This window comes from Grammomys surdaster, unplaced genomic scaffold (assembly GCF_004785775.1).
Source record: "Grammomys surdaster isolate TR1022 unplaced genomic scaffold, NIH_TR_1.0 218, whole genome shotgun sequence".
NCBI classification, from domain to species: domain Eukaryota; kingdom Metazoa; phylum Chordata; class Mammalia; order Rodentia; family Muridae; genus Grammomys; species Grammomys surdaster.
In genome coordinates, this window is record NW_021604663.1 from 2224024 (window position 1) to 2247832 (window position 23809).

General features: G+C 43.0%; 1 protein-coding gene and 1 pseudogene across 2 annotated transcripts in view; one reads left to right on the top strand and one right to left on the bottom strand.

Moving 5' to 3' along the window:
* The window catches only part of LOC114625463, a 35719-nt pseudogene extending 28280 nt beyond the window's left edge, over positions 1–7439 (bottom strand).
* Prkn (parkin RBR E3 ubiquitin protein ligase) overlaps positions 1–23809 on the top strand; it is a 1140372-nt gene that overhangs the window by 638683 nt on the left and 477880 nt on the right. The window lies entirely within an intron of this gene.

A 23809-nucleotide genomic window follows, 5' to 3' on the forward strand; every position in this document is an offset into this window, starting at 1 on the left:
TCATGGCCAGAGCTGTGAGTTCGTGTCATGGCCAGAGCTGTGAGTTCATGCCATGGCCAGAGCCACTGTTTCCCAGCAGTCCTCCCGTCTTCTAGCCATTATCTTATAAGCTTTCCAGTTTCCCGTCTTTGATGTCCCTGTGCCTTGAACAGGGTGATAGAGATGGTCCACTTCTGGCTGCACACTCAACAGGCTTGTATTCTGAGCATTTCACCTGTTGTGTGTCTTTCCATTCTCTGCTGTAAGGAGGCATCTCTGACCAAGATTGAGAGCAGCACTAATCTCTATAAACATAAATATTCAGAAGGCAGTTTGACAACATGTCCATTTGTTTAAATGACGGTACTAGGTTCCCCCTTAAGGCCTATGATCTCTCTGGATATAGAGTTTTGACCAGCTTGACTTTACCAGGTAGAATTCCCTCCTGCAGAGAGGGCCCCAAAAGCCGACTAGACAGTAGATGGTTACTCTCACAACAGTTACACTATTATATGCAGTATTTTTCCTGATGGGTCAGCATTGTAGCTCACAGCGTCCAGAGCAGAAAAGAACAACCAAAGACTTTCATCCCACAGTACCTCACATCACGCCTTTTGGCAGTACAGACACAAGCCAACAGAGACGAAGCTTTCAACCCAGGTCCAGCTTGGTTTTCTTATGTCTTGAATTCAAAGTGGAACTAGAGAAATTCACTTTTCACAATGCTGGAGCCTTGGAAGTCCAAGATTACAAGACACTCTCCTTGTTCGTTGGCAGCATCCTTCCTGCAGTTCTTCATGTGGCAGGGAGACAAGAGAGCATAGAAAATAAAGAACTGTATGTGTGCTCCGATCTCTCTCCATCCTCCCCATAACAGGCAAATCCCACCACGTGTTCCCACCTTCACCATCTTATATTAATCCAACCATTCCCAAAGACCTCACCTTCAAATTCTATCCCATGTAAGATTATGACATTAGCATAAAGATTACGAGAAAGACACAGGTATTCAGTCAATCACAATGGCTATATCCTCATGGTCTTGAGTGGGGACACTGTTAGAAATCACATTGCTGTGAAATAATGCATACCTTGACATTTTTCACAAAATGCCCTCCCAAAAAAAGCATATCTGAGAGCACGAGGCTAGCAATACACTGCCTTACTGTTCTCATTGGTGAGATGCCCATTTTATGTTATTTATTGCTAAGTTTTTAAATATTTTCCAATCCAACAGGCAAATAATGGATTCTCACCCCATTGAGCATATTTCAGATCATTATTGATCACTGGTAGTTTAGTCCCTGGATTGCTTTTAAGCTCTTCTTGTTTATTTTTTTTATTAGGTTGTCTTTTTGCATTGATCAGCAGAACAATTTTATATTGTAAGAAATTAGTTTCGGGGCCAATGTATGCCTCGTGCTTTCCTTCAGTTTGCTATTCTCCTTCTGAATTTGACTGATGGACCATGTTGACTATCTACTGCTCCTGACAGATTCTCTACTGTCCTTAGAAATACTCATCACTTTTCAAAATTCCAAGGGTCATGAATTTTTTTAGGGCATAGGAAAAGCAGAGCACAAAGCTGGCTACTGCCAAAGACTTCTTCAATCAGGAAGTTGTTCAGAACGAAGCTAGGAAGTCTGGGTAGCAGCTTCAGGCTGGAGTTTACTCTGGCTCAGTTTTGGGTGTGGTCCATCATGGTGGGGAAAGCATGGTAGGGGGAGTGTAAGGCAGTGGCCACTCTGCATCCCTGCCAGGAGACTGCAGAGAGCAACAAACACTGGTGTTCAGTTCCTTCTTTCCTTTTTATTCAGGACCCCAGCTCAGCTCATAGAATCCTGCCCTGCACTCTTGGAGAGTCCTTTCTACCTCAATTAACGTAATCTAGAAACCAGACACGGCCAGACGTATGTCTCCTAGGTGATTCTAAGTCCCATTAGGTCAGCGGTCAATGTTAACCATCACGTTTGGCTTTTATCTATGCAAACTCCAGCACCCTTGGTCCCACATAATTCCTCCACATGATCTCCAAACACATTGTCTCTTTCAAAACAACTGTCCTGCTTAGCTCAAGATTCTCCAGGAGTATAATGGTAGAGGCTCCCAGGACTCCTGAGACTTCAAGCTTAGAAAAGACTTCAGTCCAACACTTCATACCCACTGTTCCTCAAGCCCTCTCCTTCAGTGCTGTGACTGTGCAATTAAGCATTTACTTTGTCTGCATTCACTTTATGTTGAAGAATGGAAGGATTGTTTTCTTTTTCCTATTCTGATACTTTTGCTTGCCATGGTTCTTTGAGCAGCATATTTGGCAATCAATAAGAAGTCATACATTCAACTTTACCATTGCTACACTTGTGTGTTCAAATTATAGCACTGGATTGACTTTTTCTTTCATAGTCTTTCCCTATCTCCCCCTTTGAGACAGTTCTGGGGATAGATAAGTCAGTGGACATCTGAAATTTAAGTTAAATTTGAGGTCTATTTTAAAATCTCTTTAGACAGAAGACAAGAGGTAAAATATGAAATCAAATGTTTTAGTCTCTCTTAAAATTATTCTACATCATTTCACTGTATGTTTGTCAACAGATCAACTTTTATAAATTACCAGAGTCGGTTTGATTTGTCCAAACCAGAATGCTTTGGGAAGAAGTACCTCTGGTTGAGAATTGGCCATATGGGAGGGCGGAAGGAAAGGGTTGGCAGTGTGAGCTGAGGAGGCGAGATAAGCCAAGAATTTGCCTCTGGAAGGACTTGGCTTGTGTAAATAATATTTCATGTGCTGTTCAGGAGGGTTCTCTCAGAGCAGGTCTCCTCAAGCTGTGCTCTGTGTGCAGTTAACCAACCCTGGTGACTCTCACATGCTCCATGGGCTCCTGACAGTTCAGAGCCAAGCTGATGAGGAGCTTGGCTCTGAACTCACCCACATCTTACAAACTTCAGTCTTCAAGCTCCACTTACATAGCAATTTCTTCATGTTCTGACCACATAGCTCTCATAACCAACCACATAGCTCTCAATACCTTTCCTGCGTGAGGAAGCCGGCCGTGGTCTTTTCAATCTCAATAGACACACGCTGAAATTCGGTGGACCAAACTGACTCACGACGCTATGTCACTTGCATGTTGTTTATGTCCCACTGCTATCCTTAGGGCCAATGCACAGTTGTAAATTAATGGTGTGAAATTCATCTTCAGCATCCAAGTAAAAATGAGAATGTAAACATGAACACCGAAGTTAAGAGTCACTTGGCAAATGTAAATTCAAAGCAAAATCCCCATATAAATATAGAAGATGTGCCCACGTGAATAAACAGCACAGATTTGTAATCATGGCCATTTTTCAGGAGTATTTTTCAAATTTATGCATTTATTAAGATACCAGTTGCCTCAATAATGGGTAATCCATGCGAATAGTCCTGTTAACCCCACTTCTCGCAGAGGAGAAGCCTTTAATGCCTCAGCTTCATTGTAAATCAAACCACAGCAAAGTTCCTCATAAGCCAATGGGATTCTTCCAGAATCAGCAGAAACTAATCCTCTCAGAGAATGAGACCAAGGAGTTTAGTCTATACAAGTAGAGAAAAACCAGAGCAACCATCCTCAAAATCACATACCACTGAAGAAACTTAGAACACACACCTTTCCCTAGAACTCTACAAATCTGTCCCAGTGATGGTTGAGAAAGCTCATGCAAATAGTATCCTTCATTGTATACCCAAGATGGTGTTGCAGCACGAGTAGCATCCTCCTGGGCAGGACTCCAGGTTATCTCTTCATGTAGCCTCTTAACCTATACCAAACAAAGCCATACCTCTCCCAGTGCATTACTGGAGTTCTGGTATTGAAACCAGAATCAAGGCAAAAGGCAGCCAAGATTGATGGAGAAGTAGTCTTCAATCTAGAATCCAGAACCCAGTCAAAGTTTTTGAGAAGGGTGTAGATAAGTATGGTCACTTTCAAAGATTATGGGTTCTGAGATTTTGGTGCCTTTTCTGAAACTAGTTATTGTGTAGTTCAGATGCCAGTAAGAGACAATGGTTGTCAGCAAGGAAAAGACTTGAGCAACTCAAAGAGTAAAATCAAAGCATTCTCTAGGAGAGGATGGGGAAGGCCTGGAGGCATATGTCTTAAGGAGAAGATTGACACACAAAGTAAAGGAAAACAGAAGCTACAATAGAACATTCCAGAAAGGAAAGTCATTGTTAGCCAGACCTAAAAAGGGAAGGCATCATAGAAAACTCAGTTAATGAGGCAGGGAAGGAGCTCAGGGTGCAGATGGAGAAGGCTCAAGATGATCCTGTCAGCCAGAAGAAAGAAAGGTCATTTGACAATAGGAGAAGCATAACTCCATGCTCGAAACCTGCCCGTATATAAACCAAAAGACGCAAACACTGAGTATGGGAATTTTAATCGCCTGAGCTGCACTTGGTACAGTTACGTTCTGAGAGGTCCAGGCTTGGTGACACAGCTCTGGGATCTACCTGAAGGCTTCATGCAGAGATTGCATCTCACCTGTACTGTGAACACAGTCATTGGTGTGGGTGAGATTCATCTCAGCTGCTGGATTGTCATAGGCAAAGCCTCCAGTCTTTGCTGACACAGAGAAAAATGCAGATGCTATAAATCTGAAAACATAAGAAGGGTGGAAGAGCTGGAAATGGCAAAGACATGGCAGAAGAGGCAGGGACACTGAACAGTATAGGGTCTTCGTTTTACCTAAGAAGGGGGGGATTCGAGATGAGACAGAAATCTCACAGGTTGAGATTTGATGAGCCTCTAAAAAGTGTGTTTTTAAGAGAAAACATCAGTCAATGTAAGGTGTAAAACATGTTCAAAAGTCAGCTAAAACCCAGAAGAGACTGTCATAGGGGAATGCTGACACAGGGCTGGAACTTCCGAAGCTCTATCAGACCCTGTCCCTTCTATGTCAAACATCTCCCCCTTCTCATTTTCCCTTTGTCTCTAGTAGTCTATCGTCAATGAAGCACACAGCTTTTATCATAGTACTCTGAAAGCTGAGACAGGAGGATGCCGGGTTCAAGGCATGACCCTTGCCCAGTCAGAGGCTTCCTGGAGGTAGGTGACCACTTCCTGTCAGGTGAGATGCCACTGCCACCCTTCCTTCTGTTACTGAGCAAAGCCTTGTTTGTCCCTCTCCATGATAATTTTCATCTCCTTGACTCAGAATTGGCTTCCTTCTTGTGGCCAGTGACATGTAACAACCAGATTGTTAGAAAAAAAAAAAAACATGAAAGCCAATCCATAGAGGGAAACTGAGACAACATGACCCTTCAGTGTAATTCTATGAGGAGGACCATAGGCTCATTCATGGCCATAGATAGCCACAGGGTTCTTGGGAAATCCTTAGGGAAGTGAGTACCATACCATAGGAGGCATGATGGGGTCCTGCAGGGAGAACCTTCAGATCCATGGGTCAAGTGGAGTTTCTGACTCTTACAAGTTTTCAGGAGGCAGGAGGGAGGGGCAATCCGAATTCTCTGTAATCTAGCCTTGCCTAGCCTATAGGACAGGAGGAGGCTGGACAAAGGTAAAGTTGTGCTTGCAGATTGTCTTGCAAGGGGAAGGAGAGACTGAAGGGCCGTGGCCAAGTGTGCTCTTTTACCAACTTTGTTCCAGGGGGGACTGTCAGGGGAATGGGGTTGTGTGAGGGAGACAAAGCACTCCAACACAGACCTGCTAGGAAAACAAGAGTCCTACTCTACAGTTGTTCATAATGTCCGAGCCATAAATGCAGCCACCGTGGCCATCTCTACATTCCCAGTGTATACACTGTGAGTGCAGTTTGTGAGGGGACACTCGTGTCAGCTCTGGGGTGGCGTGGGGTATCCCTAGAATCCCTGCACTTCTGTCCCTTCACACTCTCAATGATGCTGCTTTGCTGCCTCTTTCTGGAGCAGATGTTGGGTTCCTAGCAACTTCTGAGCACATCTGCCTTTACTTCGTTCAGTTTTCCCTTAGCTATTAGCAGCTCCCTGAAGGCGAGGCTCACACCCCACCTGGTGTGTAGGAGAATCAGTCTGGAAGGAAGGAACCTTTCAGTGTGTCTTCTGAGAGTTTCGTGCCTCAGATTCTCTTCTCTTGCATCACAAATCATGGTCCCCTGCAGTTGTGAACCACCCTCTGTATAAAAATACACCTGCATTGGATGAAGAAGAGAACTAATTATATGGGTTGTATAGGCTGTTTTAACCTATGTAGGTTGTGATTTTCTCTTAGTCATTAACCATAATTACAAAAGAAAAACTGTAACATCCACCATCCCACCCTACCTGACCTCTTGAAGTCACAATTGGAGGCAGGCAGGTATTGCTGGTGCCTCAGAGGATGTGAGGCCATTTTGACATCTGGATCATGGGGAATGCTGATGGCAAGTCTGCTGGATGCTAGAGTAGTGCTAGCAAGGGGGACACTTCAAAGTTGTCCTGGAAAGACACATGTCCCCAATGTCACCTCCACCCTGGGGAAATGTTCCCATACGAACACCTTCCCCTAGTCCAAGGAGAAATCTGCCCTCCATATTCTGTAGTGACATGGGAAAGTGGACATTTGCTTCTGTGTCTTAGGAAGGGGAGCGTTTGCAGAGAGGCTGGCATCAGCACCACATGCTTAGATTCAGCATTTCCTGTGCCTACTGAGCTTGGCTGCAGGACAAGCTCTCTGGAGCTAGAACTGAAGCCATGAATGTTGCAGGGAACTTTCTAAGAAGCCCCATCAATAATTAACTCTGGAGGGGATGTTCCCACCACACCACTCTGTTACATCATGTCGAAAGGACTGTAGTGACATAGCTCAGTGGGTAGAGTGCTTGCCTGGTATGCAGAGGCCCTGGGTCCAATCTCCAGAACGACAGAGACAGATCAATAAATAAACAAACAAGCAAATAGTTTGAAAACACCAAACACTGCATGGTTTATATTGAGCTTATAAAGCATGTTAAATAAGAGCTATTCTTGTATTTGCTTTAAAAACAAGTACCTCCCACCTCAGAATCTTCTCTCTATACAAATCAGATCTCCACTGCTCAGTGGAGTTATGCATCCAAATGCTGTTACTTCCGCTTCCCAAAGCTTTGATATGAGCTGTTTGCTAGAGGAGTGCAGTTTAATAGTTAAAATCTGGAGCATCTCAGAAAGTAGGTGGTGTCCTTCTGGGATTTTTTGTAACTGCCCATGACGTGACGTGAGGAGGTCTGGGTGACACTGAGAAGCAGGGTAGCGATCCCTTTCTTGTCGTCTGGCTTCCATTCATTTTGCCCTCTGGTGTAACTTCTCTTCACAGATAGTTGATTTGGGTTGCCTCTGATCCTAGTGCATTCACCATGTCTCTCTCTCACTGTCCGATTACCTGGGCTGTCTCCACCATTCCTGTTAACTTTGTTAAGGCTCCAGCAAGTGCCTTGTTCTTGACAAGCAGGGGACCACCACGGAGCCACATGTCCCCAGCTCTGAGCTGCTTTTGATTTTTATTAATAACTTCACTGTGTGTGATTTTCCTTTACAATGTGACGGTGAGCCCAGTGTCTGGGCTCATGTTCCATCGGTGTGCTCAGAGACTCACAGTCTGGCTTCCTGGTCCTGCTCCCCCTTCACAGGTTCCCATCACTGCCATTTTAATAAATGAAAGTCCCATCTGTCCTTTGAATGGTCATGTTTACCTACTGTCATTTCCAGAGAGGCTTTCTTGAGAATTTGAGCTTTAAATTTGTTCTACTTTCCCCAAATTCACTTAAATATTCCATTTATCTGTATTTTTAATATATTCATTCCCTACTGTACTCAATTCTACAATACACTCAGAGGCCAATGTCTGGAAAGCAGCCAGCCCTCCAGACACATCCCTAGATAAGTGGGAAAAAACATAGATGGCTTAGGGAATTTATGGAGAGTATGCATTCAGTGAGCATTCGGCAGCTCTGAACTGATTGAAAAGTACCGGGTAATATTTCCAATGGGCTGATGAGAAAGGGAAAGACATCCAAAAAGGAATTAATGCTGATAAAGGTGACATCATGTGCTGTTCTGGTAAGTGGAAAAGTATACATTAAAAGATAAACGTTTCTATGAATCCCAGCTCAGGGTGATAAACACCGCACACCTTTGGTTGGATGTCTTTCATCTCAAGGTCAGAGTCCTCTGTAAGTATTTGATAAATGCAAAGATAGATACAATGTAGCCTTTTAATGTCCTTGATGTTTCCCTCAGTGTGACATTAGCATCAGTTTGGGGAGAGTATGCGTGCTCTCATGGGATGTCTCTTAACTGTCACAAAGATGGACTTCACCATTCTTATCTCCATAAGGTGATTCCAGCCAGCTTGTTTGTGGACAATAAGAACTACATGCCATTGTTTTCCCAAATTCTCATATTTCCAACCTAATCTGTCATTTGTGGTTGGCTTACTGTGGCTTCTCCCACTCTGGTCACTGACCCTGCTGCAGGTAGAGGACAGCCATGCTGTCCGCCTTGCAGGTCGCATGGACTGCTGTGATGCCAGCTGCCAATCTCAAGAAAGAGGCTCTGCAGGCAGAAAAGTCCCACAGTCTTTCCCCTTATTTGCCCTTGACTTCAACCTGGGATTTTTGCATCAGTCAGAGATACCCTGGGTTGCATAAGGGTTGAAATATTTGGGAGTCCATTTGTAGACATTGCCACAGCCTTTTTGCCAGACCATCTTTCCATGAAAATTACAAAGGAGACAGGAGCATAAGCCTGTAATGGCAATGGGGTCACTGCCTCAGCGTCCCTAAAACTGTACAACTGTAACCTGAGGAGCCCTCCCTCCAATACGCTAAACCATTGTAGCTAAGACTCCAAGGGCATGAACATTTAACCAACTCAGCAAACCCTATGTAAACACTATCTATTTGTCTAGGTCTGCCCAGTGCCAACATGAGATGCCACTGCCAGCAGACTCTACAGCCTTAGCCAGGAAACTTCCATTTAGCAATCAGGAGTGTGACCCACAATAGCCACAGCATTGTCACACAGAGACTGCGATGAGAGTAGCTGTCCATGCTGCTACTTCCACGGCTGCCAGATGAAGACAAGTAGGTCTGCTCTTGAGCATTCTTGGAAGTATCTAAAAATAACGTACCTGAGACATTTGTGAGCAATGCTAACCACGCGGCAGGTGCAGCGCACAAGCGCTGTTGACCGTGACACAGTGCTGATGCCTAACACCTGTAATTCATTTCCGCTTTACCTTATGAACACGAGGGCCCTATCGGAGGACATAAGACTTTGTCAAGTGGAACACTTTGTAATTTAGAGGGCTCGTTCCACCAGACTAATCTGATTGCTCATTACGATTCATTTGTAATATTTTAATTTTGCAGATTTGGTTTGACTAGAAAATTGGCCAATGTGAGACAGCTTGAAGTATCAATTACGGGCAGGAGTTATGGGACATTTGCGGGACCTTTTGCTTCCTTCCAAGTCACTTTGCTATAGTCATCCTTCTCCAAAATCAATAATCAGAGATTGGGTCTTGATTTAATTGAAGACATAGCAAATGATGAAAGCTTTCTCTATAGCTCTCACAGACATTCCATATGCCATGAGCAACATAACTTACCAAAGAGGGGGAACTGTGTGCTTCTAAGACAAAATGCAGCGTGAAGACAAAGATGCTTTTTAAGAAACTGCCACAGACTGTCCCTGTCTATGACTGCTCGTCAACATTGTCACTGCTCTGATGATTAACCAGTTAAACACTTATGTTCACTAGCATCCGTAAAGAAAGCAGGCCTCTTCCTAGAGAAGGAAGATGGCCCCCAAGGCAGAAATAACACACAGGTCTTTTCTTTTGGAGCCTCTCAAGAATGATCAAGAATCTGATCCCGAAGCATGGTATGTGGGTGTGCTTTACCATTCAAATTTAAAGCCAAATCAAGCTTTCAGGCCCAAAGAGCTGTAGGCACAATCAGTGTCACATCTGTGACCTCCCTGCACAGTGGAAACACAGTGAATGCCATGAATGTCATCTCTGGGAGCTATTGTTTAACAATGTTCTGGTCAAGAGTTAGGGATACTGATAACAACCACTCCAGAAGAACAAAGGGGAGGCCAGCGGCAACAGGACAGCAGCCATTGCTTGCTGATGGAATTCCTGGGCTCTTTCCTTCTTCTTTACTTCTGCCCTGCACAAGAGGGTGATCCACTGTGAACCCTGCACCAGTGAGAGTGTGCCAAACCCGCACTTTGTAACGCACACGGTGAGTTCCACTGTCTAAGAATGTTACGTGCTCTTCCAAACAGAAAGAATATCTAGAATAAATGTCCAGAAAACTGATATCTTCCCCTTATTCCAAATTAAATTTAAGCATCAGGCATTAAAATGTGAAACAGGAAGTGAAGGTAGAACTGGAGGCAAGGAAACAGTGATGAAGGGTGTCACAAACAGGATGATGTCACTTATAGTCATATATAAAAGAGTGGCACCATGAAAATAACGGCTCATAGTCACAAGCACTCTCCCCAGTCCCTGAAATCCTGATCTTCTGTCCTGTTTCAGATATCTACTGCTACACAAGAACACTTCCCAGAATGTGGATCCCCATGACTCTGCTCCTGTTTCACAGTTGTGTAAGAAACAGGCATGGACAGGACTAAGCTGGGCCATTTGTCCCCACAGTACTGGTGAACTTGCTTGGCAGTGCCTGGCTGGCAGGGATGCTTGCGTGTCTGATACTTTATTAAGGATCAAGGAGGTGTGTGCATTTTACTGTGCTCAGTGATGAGAGACCAGTGCCTCCCTCCTGATGGTGAGGATCAGGGCTCAGAAAACTCAGACCAAGTTCCCAAGAGACAGGCAGTGGGAACTGCAGGCTTCTGGCAGAAGCCCAGAAATGGCAGAGTATCACCCATGTGACCTTCTCCTGCGTAAAGTGATCACAGGCAGAGGCTGCACAGGAAGAGAATAAAAAGAATTTATAAGTATGCTCTATTCTTCTATAATCCTTTCCTTTACAAAAGTTAATGTCTCACGAATAAATCTAACAGCTGAATTTTCTCCTCATTTTACAGTCTTCTTCCCCTATCATCTGGTGCCTTCATGCTGACTCTGCCTCGTCTCCTAGCTTTTCTCTAGGACTCTGCATTAGTAGACTGTCACCTCCTTCTGCTAATAAGGCAGCTTTCCAGTCTCTTGGCTTCCTTGCTTCCCAGTGGCAGCATTAATGGCACACCCTTCAGTCCGACCAAACCCATTACCTGGTTAATTTCTTTACTGCTTAACTTTTCCAAGATGCCTATTTTCACACGCTGTTTCTTGTCTTCACCATGCCCTCATGGGTTTATGCTCATGAGTGACCACCTCATGGGTTTATGCTCATGAGTGAGCACCTCATGGGTTTATGCTTCTGTTAGCAGATTTTCTAAGATCCCAGCGTGAGCCCTAGAATCCCCTGGAGCCTAGGTTCAGTCACCTGTCTTCCATAGCCTCTTTTAAAAGTGAGTCTTTTCTACCAACTTAACTTTCTCTAGCTGACAAGAGGCAGGAAAGGACCTGGGAGAGAGGGATGTGGACAAACAGCCCTTTACTTAATCCCCTGCTGTTAAACTCCAGGTGTTAACTGCCAGAGGCAAGTGATTTTCAGCCACAGAACAAGCAAGAGAGCCTTAAGTCTCCAGAAGCCATCAGCTTCTAGCATCTGATACAGTTAGACAATTAAAACACCGGAGATCATAGCCTTTTGGTCCTTGTTCAATCCTGTGTCCCACTTCAACTCATTCAACTCATGAGACCGAGCAGACCCCCCTCAACCCCCAGCAACAACTAATAATGAGAAAACAGAAAGGGGTTCATGCCATATCGGGGAGGAACAGATACCCCTTGTCCATCTTCAGACTATTGAGATGAGGTCTATTTTAAATTAGAGGTAGAGATATAGGTAAAACTTGTCAGGCACAGTCAAAGTGTATCCCTGCCCACCACTGATCCACCATTGTCTTGTCTGCCACCAGGCTGTCTGACAAATTGTTAGGACTGAGCACGATCTCTTTCTGGGGGACAGTCTTCTCTGGCTGGTATCAGGGTTTAGCCTTCCTCTTCTCCCATCATGAGATTCCCAGGGAAATCCAAGTATTTAGACAGCCAAAGGAAAGAAGTATATCTTTAAAATATGCATTTGGTCACAGTTCATTGAAATATTGGTTCAACAACTATTTATTATAGGGCTAAGAGACACCCTGGCTGGCTACAGGTGACAAAGCACCTGACAGCAGACAGGCTGTACAGTCTCTCTACTGAGGAAACTACACTGGGAGTTGGAACTTCAGGTGAGACACCGGCAGACCTCCCCCCATGGTATCCTTACCCTCGGAGTGTCAGAATCAAGCCACAGTGAGCAAGTGCTGGCTCTCTGAAGCCTGTGCTGAATAATGTTTTCATTTTCTCATGCCATCTCTGCAGCCTCCTCTCAGAGCTGACTGCTTTGGCAGAGGAGAAGAGAGAAAAATTGCCTAGCTTAGTGAAGTTGGAGGGAGATTTTATCAGCGTGTTTAATAGCTAGGGTTGGCATTCAATTTTGAATTTCCCTGCTGTGGCAGGGGAATGTGAGGCTCTCCATTACCTTTTCTTTCATTCTTCTCAGCTATATTTCCTCTGGAAAGTTTTCCACTGGTCATGAAAGCCACCAAATACAAGGAAGATCAATAAAAAGTTTTAAAAATAGCATCCAATAAGTGGCCCATAAAATGCCATTGTTATAGCATAAAGTACACCCTTGTCTTCAGAGATAACATCTATTACCACTCCAGATCTTTTAGTTGGCTTTAAGTTCTCCATCTCAAATAACAGATGTGGGGTCAGAGGAAAATCACATCCACATTAACTGAATGTAGTAACACGTAATGAGGCCCGTTTAACCAGTGCTCATACTCTGAGGCTTATAGATAATTCTTTCTAATGAATGAACAAAACCTCAAGCCAGATGTTGACAAGAATGTACTCATAAGCACATTCAAGAACAGTCACTAGGAACCATAGGAACCACAGTCATGTGGAAGGCTGAGCTGAGAACCATTTGTATGAAGAAATTTCAGGTTCACAGAGGACACAAAACACGAATGGTGTTTCAAGGGTGAAGATCCCCAGAGGAGCATGTTTCCAGATACAGAGAAAAATAAAGATCAAGCAAGATTTGTAATCAAAAAGTATTTAAGATGCGAACTAAGCTATGGTGGCATATATCTGGAATTGCAACACTAAAGAGCGGGAGGCAGAGGCAAGAAGATCACCACGTGTTCTAGAGGCCACTCTGGATTTCATGAGAAAAAAAACTGTCTCAAAAAAAGGAGGAAAGAAAAAAGAGAGAAAGAGACTAACTTCTGAGATAGGAACTGTAAAAAAATGAGCCATGGAAAGTAGGTGGGCCCCAGAGTATAAATAGAGGTTTGAATCTCACCCTGATGAGTTTGATTTTAGTTTAGGAAATAACGGAAGAACTTCAAGTGCATGTAGGTATTCTCACAGCTCTTATTGAGAAAGCCTAATTTCTAGTCAGTTGTTGTCAGATTGGAAATCAAGAGAGAATTAAGACAATCCTGTAGTCTAGAAAAGACCATGACAGAACATGGTCTACACAGAAGGAGTACTTGAGTAGAGGAGTGAGGAGAGACAGGAAGGCATTGCATGTGATGGCCACAGACAGTCTAACAGATCATAGCAGGGCCGATGGGTGAGGTGCTAGCAAGGTGAGCAGCAGAGCTTATGGAACATGCGTAGCCTTGCCACATGGCAACACAGGGAAGTTCACACCATAGAGCACCCAAAACCAACTGGTGCCCAACCAACCATGAGTTATGGCTTTGGGGGCACATCGCATGTTTAAGTATTTGTCAATGCAGAGGTGAGTTACGTGGTTCTTTCTAGAGTAATACAGTTTAGAAAGGAAGGCATAAACATTTGAAGCCAGTCTCAGAGTCAGAATAGTGACAGAACCAGAAAGACCCAGCTGCTCTTAAACTCTGAGCTGTCGTCTTTTGCTTACCAGTAGCCAGCAGTAAATGTGATGGTTACCATTGTCTGTTGAACTGAAATTTGCCAATCATCAAACGTCATGTGTTAAAGATACCTTGTCTTAAGCCCCACAGAAACTCTATATGAGAGATCCTGGTGACTAGTTGGTTTTTTACATGTGGAAACCCAGGTTCAGATCAGGCAAGGAGTGGAGTACGCCTGCCCTCCTTCCATAGTAAGACTGTGTGAAGCAGGCTGTGTGAGGAATTAGCCCAATATCTACTGAAAACAGCAGGATGTATTATGGGATGTCTTGTTCCTTAATGAGAGTAGAGTTAACTGACCTTCCTGGGGAAAGGCCAATGGACACACTTCACAAAATCAGTGCTGCACCAGGTTGAGATCATCACTGAAGGTTCACTACGGCATTGCATGGCTCTGCTTTCAAGTAACTCTGTATGATATTGGTGAAAATGAGCAGGCAGTGCTTTTGCTGGGGGGTCACCAACAAGAAGCCATCTTTGATCTAGCACTTAAAAAGAGGGACCTAGAGATATAAATTCATTGAGCATCTTGAACAAACTGCTGCTTCCTACCGTCAGGCATATTGTCTAGGTGGTGACTGATTTCATTAGATTACTGTTATTTTGGGGCTATTAAAGTGAAAGTACTTTGGAATAGCAAAGGTTTCTATTAACATCACTAGAATTGTTTGCTTGACTTCAAACTTCAAGCATCTGCCCTTCGTGGGACAGAGTCAGAGACCATCAAAGGGACAGAATCAGAGGCCATCAAAGGATGGAAAGCCAATCCTTTCTGAGATTTTTTAAAAAGACTTGGAAGACATCTGGATGTGGTCTCATCAAGGGCATCCATCTTAACAGCATACACTAGCCTATGGCTCTTAGGAATGAGTCATGCTCCTTACCCACAATTCCCTGTCATGACATAGGTCTCTCTATGGGGAGCTACAGTTGGCTTTAACTGTTTTCTCCATGGGTGGACTAGGCATTTTAAATCCTTTGCCTATGAAGAAACTAAATGATGACAGTAAAAGCATTTGTCTCTCCCTATAAAGATATGTGTATGTGTGTATACATGAGTGCGTGTATGAGTGTATGAATGTACAGTGTATGAGTGTAAGTGTGTGTACTTTGATTATGTGTGTTTCTGTGTGTATGTGTAAGTGGTGGTGGGGGAGATTTCTGGTTTTGAGTTTGCAGTTCTTCAAAATTCTTTTAGAAACATCTAGTGTTCAGGGATGTCTGAGAAAGTAGCTGATTGACACTGGCCTTTCAGAAAACTAGAGTTTGTGCTTCATGACTTGGGCTTCTTAGGATCTGGACGTTACCCTAGGTACCTGACAGGACCAGTGTCATCTTTCCTCTGGTGTCTTTCCAGTTTCATCCCCACACTAAACTGTAGGACACTGGAAGGTGAGCCCAGAAATTTCCAGGGTTCACTTATGTCTCAGCTTTAGCTTCTCATCACCTAAGAGCTTTGAAAGGTGCTTTTCTAGCAGAGTGGTTCTGAGCCACCCTTGAGTTCTATTCCTCAGGGACCTCAGCCATTTCAGCTGTGAGACCATCAAACGGGAGAATGATGATGGTGGGTACTGAGCTCCAGCCCTCCCTCTGGGACTGAAGAAAACCCTCTCCCCTGCTTTTAAATCCAGAGGGCTGACTCAGCGAGCATTGAAACTATTTTAACTCCTGTCACCTGCAATTACTCTGGCCGTTGGTGGTGGTGTGACCTCTCACTTTGTAGCCAGACTGAAGTCTCTCATGGGATGTATTGATAAATAGCTAACTTAGACCACGGGAATCCACTTCATTTTCTTTCACCTGGCTGTCTGGCTTCCTTGATGGAAAGTGAACCTGTTCAGAAAGAAGAGACTGTTCCAGACCCTGTAGGCATCGCCTAGGAAATGGAACCATGCATGCTGTAGAATGGCCTTGTGGGAAACAAACTGAAAACTGAAGTGATCACTTTCCACATACCTTGTGTATTCATTCACTCCAATTTGGAATTCTCTTCTCCTTCCTTTCCCCACCATGAATCAACAGTGCTTAGACTACAATAAAACTGAGACAGATGCAGATACTTACAGTCAACCATTGGGCTGAGGTTGGGGGGACCCCTATGGAAGATATGGAGGAAGGATTGAAGGAACTTAAGGGGATGGCAACCCCATAGAAAGACCAACAGTGTTAACTGAGTTGGACCCCTGGGAGCTTCCAGAGACTAAGCCTCCATCCAAAGAGCATACGTGGGCTGGTCCGTGGCCCTGGGCACATATGTAGCAGAGGGCTGCCTTCTCTGACCTCAGTGGGAGAGGATGAACCTTATCTTATAGAGACTTGATGCCCCAGGGAAGGGGAATGCCTGTCGGGGAGCACCCTCTCAGAGGCAAAGGGGAGGGGGAATGGGGTGAAGAACTATGGGAGGAGGAACCAGGATGGGGGCATCATTTGGGATGCAAATAAATAAAATAATTAGTTAAAAAAGAGAATACAGTAAGACAGACTTTCTGAGAAAGTGCCTGCAAGAGGGTGATACTCCTGGTTGAGATACCCTCTCTGTTAGGGCGCACCTTAAACAAAAGCTAGCCCCACTTTTTCCACAGCACCACCTCAGGAGAAACAGCATAGGGACACGCTGCGTCTTCAGCCCATGAGACTTCAACTCAGCAAGCTTTCTCTATGTGTAGCATAAACTAAACTACTACGCCGAGAAATGATTTGCTCCTGCCCTCCCCACAAAAGAGTCTGTTATTAGGTATTTGCCTCCTGTAAAACCCTGCAGTACTTAAGGATAATCAATAATCAAAGTCTGCACTGCAGAAAAAGAAAACGGAGAAGTCAGTGGAGATATAAAATCCGTACCCAGAGTTCTCTGAATCATTTCCATCAGAAAGTGCTCAAAGGGTTTAAATGAGGACAGGTGAGCATGCATTGTTCTGAGGACGTAAAGTCCTAGGGTCGCTCTGTCTGTCATCAGTGAGACAAGCTAATTCAAGTTTAAATACAGTCATGTGGAGACTTCCCTCTATGCAAAACATGCAAAGGGGTCACATGTAAGAGCTTCCCCAACATCAGTAGAGCTTACATGTATTCCCTAAAAAGTAACCTTTTTCAGAAGACAGAGAGAGAGAGAGAGAGAGAGAGAGAGAGAGAGAGAGAGAGAGAGAGAGTGAGTATTTATATGTGTACACATATATGTGTGTATATGTATATATGCATACATAGTGTGTTTATATGTATACACATATATGTGTATGTGTGTGTACATATTTATATATGTGTGTATATATGAGATTTGCCAAAGAAACAAATAGCAGTTCTAAATCTAGAATTCAGAACTCCTTAAATGGCAAGGACCCTTCAAAGCAGAAAGTTTGGGGAATCTTTACACATATAACCTCGGTCACTCACTAAGTGAACACTAACCCCTGCTTTGCACATTTTTCTTTGCGATAAATTATATATTTATCAGTTGCCTTTTACAACGGACCTCATTGTCCATGGCCCACCATGATTAATTAGGGTTTCTTGCCTGAGCCTGAGCCTCCCAGGACCTGTGGGACTCTTCTCAGTCTACCGTCATGTCAAGCCTTCCCCTCTGACTGTCACCTCTGAGGTCTGTAGAGCTCTGACTCACATTCATCCTTATTTCCTTAATGCAAATTTACAGGTACAGGTGAGAGGATAGGGTTCCATCACTACTGAAGGCATCTCCAGTAAGATCTCAGCACCGAGGTCTCCTACTCCTACCCCAAAACAATATGCATATATACATACGTATGCTAGAAAGCTTGACATAGATAATACAAATTAACTTTATAATGGTGGTCTAGTTCATTTGAAACTAAGTATTCAGAATGGGGTAGCAAGAATACCAATTTACTAAACATTTTGAGATTTTTTTTCTTCCTGTAAGCATTCTAATTTTTTTTAACTCCATCTCAAATACCCGGAATATGTGCAGGCTCTGCATTGCAAAATCAAGTGTGATGGGATGCCAGGATCCGTGGCTGCCACATACCAAATATTGTCTGAGATGAATTAAGCTCTGCTTCATCCCAGAGGAAAAGAAGAAAGTTTGCCAGGCTGAATGAGATTGGCAGCGAGAAGAGGGGACTCTTCCAGGAATAAATCCGACATTGGAAAGTAGCATCTTAGGAGGCAAGGCTCTTTAAAGGATAGAAAATCAGATAGCTCTCTCAGTACTGTAAAATAAGAACCAATTTTCATAGGATTCAAACAGATAAATCATCCCATTGCTCTACAGTCACACAGGGGAGAGGGCAGAATGATGGGCTGAGGGAAGTGGGGAGCTGAGCGGAGAGCACTCTGACCCCACAGTCAGAAGGAGAGGCCCTGAGGCCCCTGGCTGACGCTCTAGCACATGTAGTTTTGAATATATATTGATTTATTAAGTGTTTGATTTTGGAGGGCAGTAAAATTACTTTACTATATCTTACTTTAAGTTTCTTGGCAACAAATAATAACACACCCTTTAAATATTATTTTTAAGGCGATCACGGCTACTTGGGATCTCTATTCTCTCATTAACTCTAGTTAGCAATTTCTTTTCATATTCTATTCTCTCAAGTCTTTTCCACCATTTTACAAATATCCAAATGGGAAAGTTTGCATTTTGAATGCTTCTCCCCCCTCCCATACTATTTTTTAATTACCTTAGCATTCATTGATGTTTTTATTCTGAAATATACATTCGAATTCTAGAACATGCATGAGCCAATGTGGCTACCATGATAATCACTGTGGAGAGCTTTCCCTTCCCCACATCCCCTCTGTTGGCCCTCATAGGTATCCTTTCTCTTGTCCTCAACTCCTGGAACGATGTGCCAGGCTCTGCTCTACAACTCTGTCTTTCTGAGATGCCAGTGAGTGGCTCATGCAGTGGGGCATACTTAGGACCGGTGGCTCCCACTTAGGATGGTGCCTTTGCTGTCGCTCCCTTCTGTGGGATCCTAGCTATGCTCTAGTGTGTGCTAGTACTGTTGTGTGCTTGGCCAACTCTTCTTCCTGAAGAACATTTGGGACATTAGGTCTCTAGCTTGTGGCAGCTAGGAAGAGAGCAACTGTCAGTACTCATGAATAAGTTTCCAGTGAACTTGAGTCTCCTTGTCTCCCTGAGTTTCAGAATTTAGTTATCTCAGCCTTTTCAACACTTGGAAAGGAATTGTTTGTCTGTAGCCTCCAGAGATCCTGCTTCTTAGGTCCTCTAAACTCATTTTCAGAGCTGCTTTCTTAACTTGTTTTTAGCCAAAATAAAGTTGGCTATATTTTGTAAACCACCACATTTTATATCTTTTTATCTTTTTTGCCAGTTTTATCTCTCAAGTACAGTTTTCCTGCAAAAATGGCTAGAAGTTTGGGATCTATTTTTTAAAAAAAAATTCTAAATTTTTTATTGGCTATCTCTTTACTTATATTTCAAATGTAATCCCCTTTCCTGGTTCAACCCCCCCAGATACTCCCTATCTCATCCCCATCCCCTGCATCTATAAGGGTGAAGTTTGGGTTCTTATTTCAAACTCAGACACATTGTAAAAATGTAGAATGTTGTCTCCCCAAAGTAGACTCTAACATCACAGATCAAGATGTCCTCTTATCCAGCTGTGTCTGCAAGGAGACTTTCTGGTAAATGTTAACAAGCTCAAACCCACTGAAAAATCAGGCATATTGTTATGTGCCTACAATCCCAGCACAAGGGACTCAGAAGCAAGTGGATTGCTGTGAAGGACAAGCCAGCCTGGGCTACATAGCAAAGCCTGTTTCAAACACTGGACAAGAAACAACATTGTGTCTCAGTGAAACATTCCATTTGAACTATTTTAAAGAAAACTATACACTGATTTCTAACCTTTGTAGATGTCACAGATATGAGTGTTTTATAATGAACATAATTATATTTTAAAGGAGTCATATTTACAAAACAAAACAAAAAAACAAGAAATATTTCCAAACAGTTATTTTTTTTAAATCTTTTCCTTAAAAGCTCAAATTTCTTCAGGAACAAGAAAGCATTTTAGTTCCTGGTAAAGCTTAATACTACTTAATGTGACAATGCTGGTTTTACACATTAAAAATATCAGTTATATGGCCTTCTCCTTAGATTCACCTTGATATCACAGAATAAGGTCCAGAGCATGCATGTGTGAAATGCTGTTTTAAGGCTACTTGTTCTCAAGGAATTCCACTCTGCTGAGAAATTATATTTCCTAATCAGGATATTAGTCAGTGATTGAGGATCACAGAGTGTTGGCATGTTCTCCAAAGCTAGGCAGTTCATCACCTACAGTTACATCGATGGTCTTGAGAAGATCCTGGAAGTCACTGGAAAGAAACAACTGACTTTGGTTTTCTTTGGGTGGACTTTTGAGGGTTGCACAGTAACAAAGGAATGAAACTGTGAGGTCACATAAGATTTCAAGCAAGCTAACAGGGAGAACTTTGCTTGACGGTAGAGTTCTGATTTCTTGATAGAGTCAAATAACTGTTTTAGTGTCATCTGTTGAGCTTCATAAATCTTCCACTTCCATTTCCTAGCTCAGCCTCTTACTAGAAGTCACTCAGTGAATGGAATTCCTCCTAGAACACTTCCTCTGAGGCCGCTTTTATGAATCATTTTTCTCTAGTAAAATGGTTGGTATTCTTCAGTCCAAAAAACTACTCAGGTTGAACTTACATTTTTTTCATATTGTAATGTTATTCAAAATAAGCTATACGAGTAAAGCTGTTACTTTCATGTATGTTGTTGTGGGGAGGTGACATGAAATGCAAGTCATAGAGTGAGGAGCATGCTTGACCAGCAACACAGCAACACTTGTCTGTTGCATGTATTGTAACCTTTCCTTCTGTGAGTCTTCAGGACAAATTTCTTTGCATCTCTCAGTCAAAATTTTTGCTGGAAGATTACGTACTCCAATGTGCTACAATGCAACTTGAATAGAAGATTTCCATTTTTGTTGAAATAAGGGGAAGGTTTTCCTGAAAGATAGACTTCCATTTTTACTGCTAGAGAAATAAGGCAAGAAAAACAAAATAGATTTCTGAATTTATACTTTAAAAGATTTGGGACTATTTAATAAGCAAGATAAGTTATTGTCTAATTGGTAGTGTTGCAGAAGTTCACTCGATCCTTTTAGACTGTTACACCTTTAAGAGTCTAAGAATGGGGGCTGGAGAGATGGCTCAGAGGTTAAACGCACAGGCTGCTCTTCCAGAGGTCCTGAGTTCAATTCCCAGCAGCCACATGGTGGCTCACAACCATCTATAGTGAGATCTGGTGCCCTCTTCTGGCCTTCAGGCATACATGCAGGAAGACTGTCATATACATAATAAATAAATTAAAAAAAAAAAGAGTCTAAGAATGGAAGCATCAATTCAAATCTCAGGTCTTTTCAATCCTGTACATTGATATTTGTCATTAATGGTAGCAAATATAGACCTGTATTTCATATAAATACCACTGAGCGGTGTGTGGGTGATGGAAGGGTGGTGGCTTTGCTGGTAATCAAATCCAGAATCCTGCACATGCTAGGCAATTACGTGTGCTGACTGGGCTACTTTCTGAGCCCCATTTATTGGTTTCAATTGAGTATTTTCATTTTTATCCTCCTTACATGGTCATGTATCTCATGGATAGAACTTACATGAATTAGGCATTATATTCTTGCTAAATAATGCTATCATTCTTAGGATAATTTGGGGGTTTCTTTCCAGCATCATCTGTGGGAATGCTTCAATTGTTTGTAGTGGGAAGAGCCATTCCATTATACCTAAAACACAGAGTCCACCCAGTTCTCTGGGTGTAAGTTTGCTTGAATGAAAACAGACCCCTCAGGGGTGTGCATGACTGCGCATGTCTCCATAAGGTAGGAATCCCAGTCTCCCTTGCACACTGCTCCTCAGCCTGCAATAGAGATACACAGTCTGAATGAACAAGCCCGAGTCCACCAGGGCAGAGAATGATGACAGTTATTAATTTTATTAATTATTACTTCTATTTAATGTTTTCAAAATTAAAATAATCCTAAAAAAAATAGACATCCTAAATCAGGCTTGTCTAACTGGCAGCCCACAGACTTCACACAGCCCATTGACAGCTAATGTGACACAAGACAAAATTGTGAATTTACTTAAAATATTACATGATTTTTTTTTGTAACCCAACTGGGCCGTCTTAAGTGCGAACTTTGTAGTTGATGCTATGTGTCAAAAAGTTGGACACACCTGTCCTAAGTACTTCTTGTGATGCCTAGGGACTCGGCTGAGAGAATGCCAGTCCACACGGGAACTCCAGGGCTCTAATCACTAAACTAAAAAGCCTCTGGATGGGTGAATGCAAGGAGAAGCCAACCCCAGGTCCAGACCAATGCATCTCACTCTGAAATGGGCAACTAAAAGAAACAGATTCAGATGCTCAGACCAGGCTGTTGTCCACACCTGTGTGTTTATGACAAACTTTCCAGAGATCCAGATGTGGTTGGTCTGGTTTAAACTATGACTCTATATATTACAGTTAGCACCTCTGGAATACACTGTGATTGGAACACAAACCATCTACCCATTTATAGTCTTGTTCCTGCCGTGATGATGACAGAGTCAGGTCGACTGACTAACCTTACACTTTTCCCATCTGATCCTTCCTGTATTAGACAGAGTTCTCAAAAGAACAGAATTGACAGAAGGAAAAGATAAATTAAGAGGGAGATTTATTAAACTGGCTTACAGGAGATGGTCCAGGTAGTCCAACAATGGCTCTGAAAGCTCAGTCAGGTGCTGGTGTGCTGAAGGACTTCTGGAGAGCCACTGGCCTTTGCTATGACTTGGAATCCTGAGGCAATTGTTTTAAATACTGGCCGTAGCACAGGATAAATAAGTCTGTAAGAGAGAATGAGGGAAAACAGGCAAAAAAAAAATCAAGTAACCAGTGTCTTTTCTTCCAAATCCTGTTTTCTTGACTGCAACAGGAGGTGTGGTCCACATTTAGGGTGCTTCAGATAATCTGATTAAGAAAATCCCTCCCAGCATCTTGGGTTTTAATTGATCCTAAAATTGGCCATCAAACTTCCCACTATAGGTTTGCTGAACCCCCTGCTCAGATAGCATGTTTGCTTCATATGGAGAACCACAGAGCAGCTGTCATCCACTGAGAGTCTTTTGAATATTACAGACACAGAAGTGCCCAAACAAATGTCACTCAATCACATTATCTCCTAAATTATAATGCTTTGTGCCCTTGTGAGTAGTTTATTATCTCAGTGAAATCAGAAACCCCAGGAAGCCAAAGAGTCAAAATAAATCATCTGAAATCTTATTGGAGAGACAGAAGGCTGAGTGAAAACTTGCATGTCAGCATTTTATGGGTACGTAAAGAAGATGAAGGTGTGAGCTACCTGTGCTGGGCATCATCATGCCCCCTCGAGCAGAATCTAATACCCTCCTCTGCTCCAATGTGTCACAGTAGGATTTTCAAGGGAAACTGAGCCACAGAATGAATTTCAGCCCATAGCTATGGTCTGCTGTGTGTTGTCATGGGCCTCGGAATTTCATTCCCAGTGCTATAAGCCTTGCTTTACTGCTGGTTCTATCTGGCAGGCACACCATCTCAGAAATCACTGCACTGGAATAACTGATACGCATACAACATCAGCACCTCCTCTCACTAATGAATTCTTCACTTGTGTCCAGGAGCTGTTAGGTGAGCCACAGATGTCAGTGCATTCTGAATCAAACCAATCAGGCACGAGTGCATGTGTATCTGTGTGTGTGTGTGTGTGTGTGTGTGTGTGTGTGTGTGTGTGTGTGTGT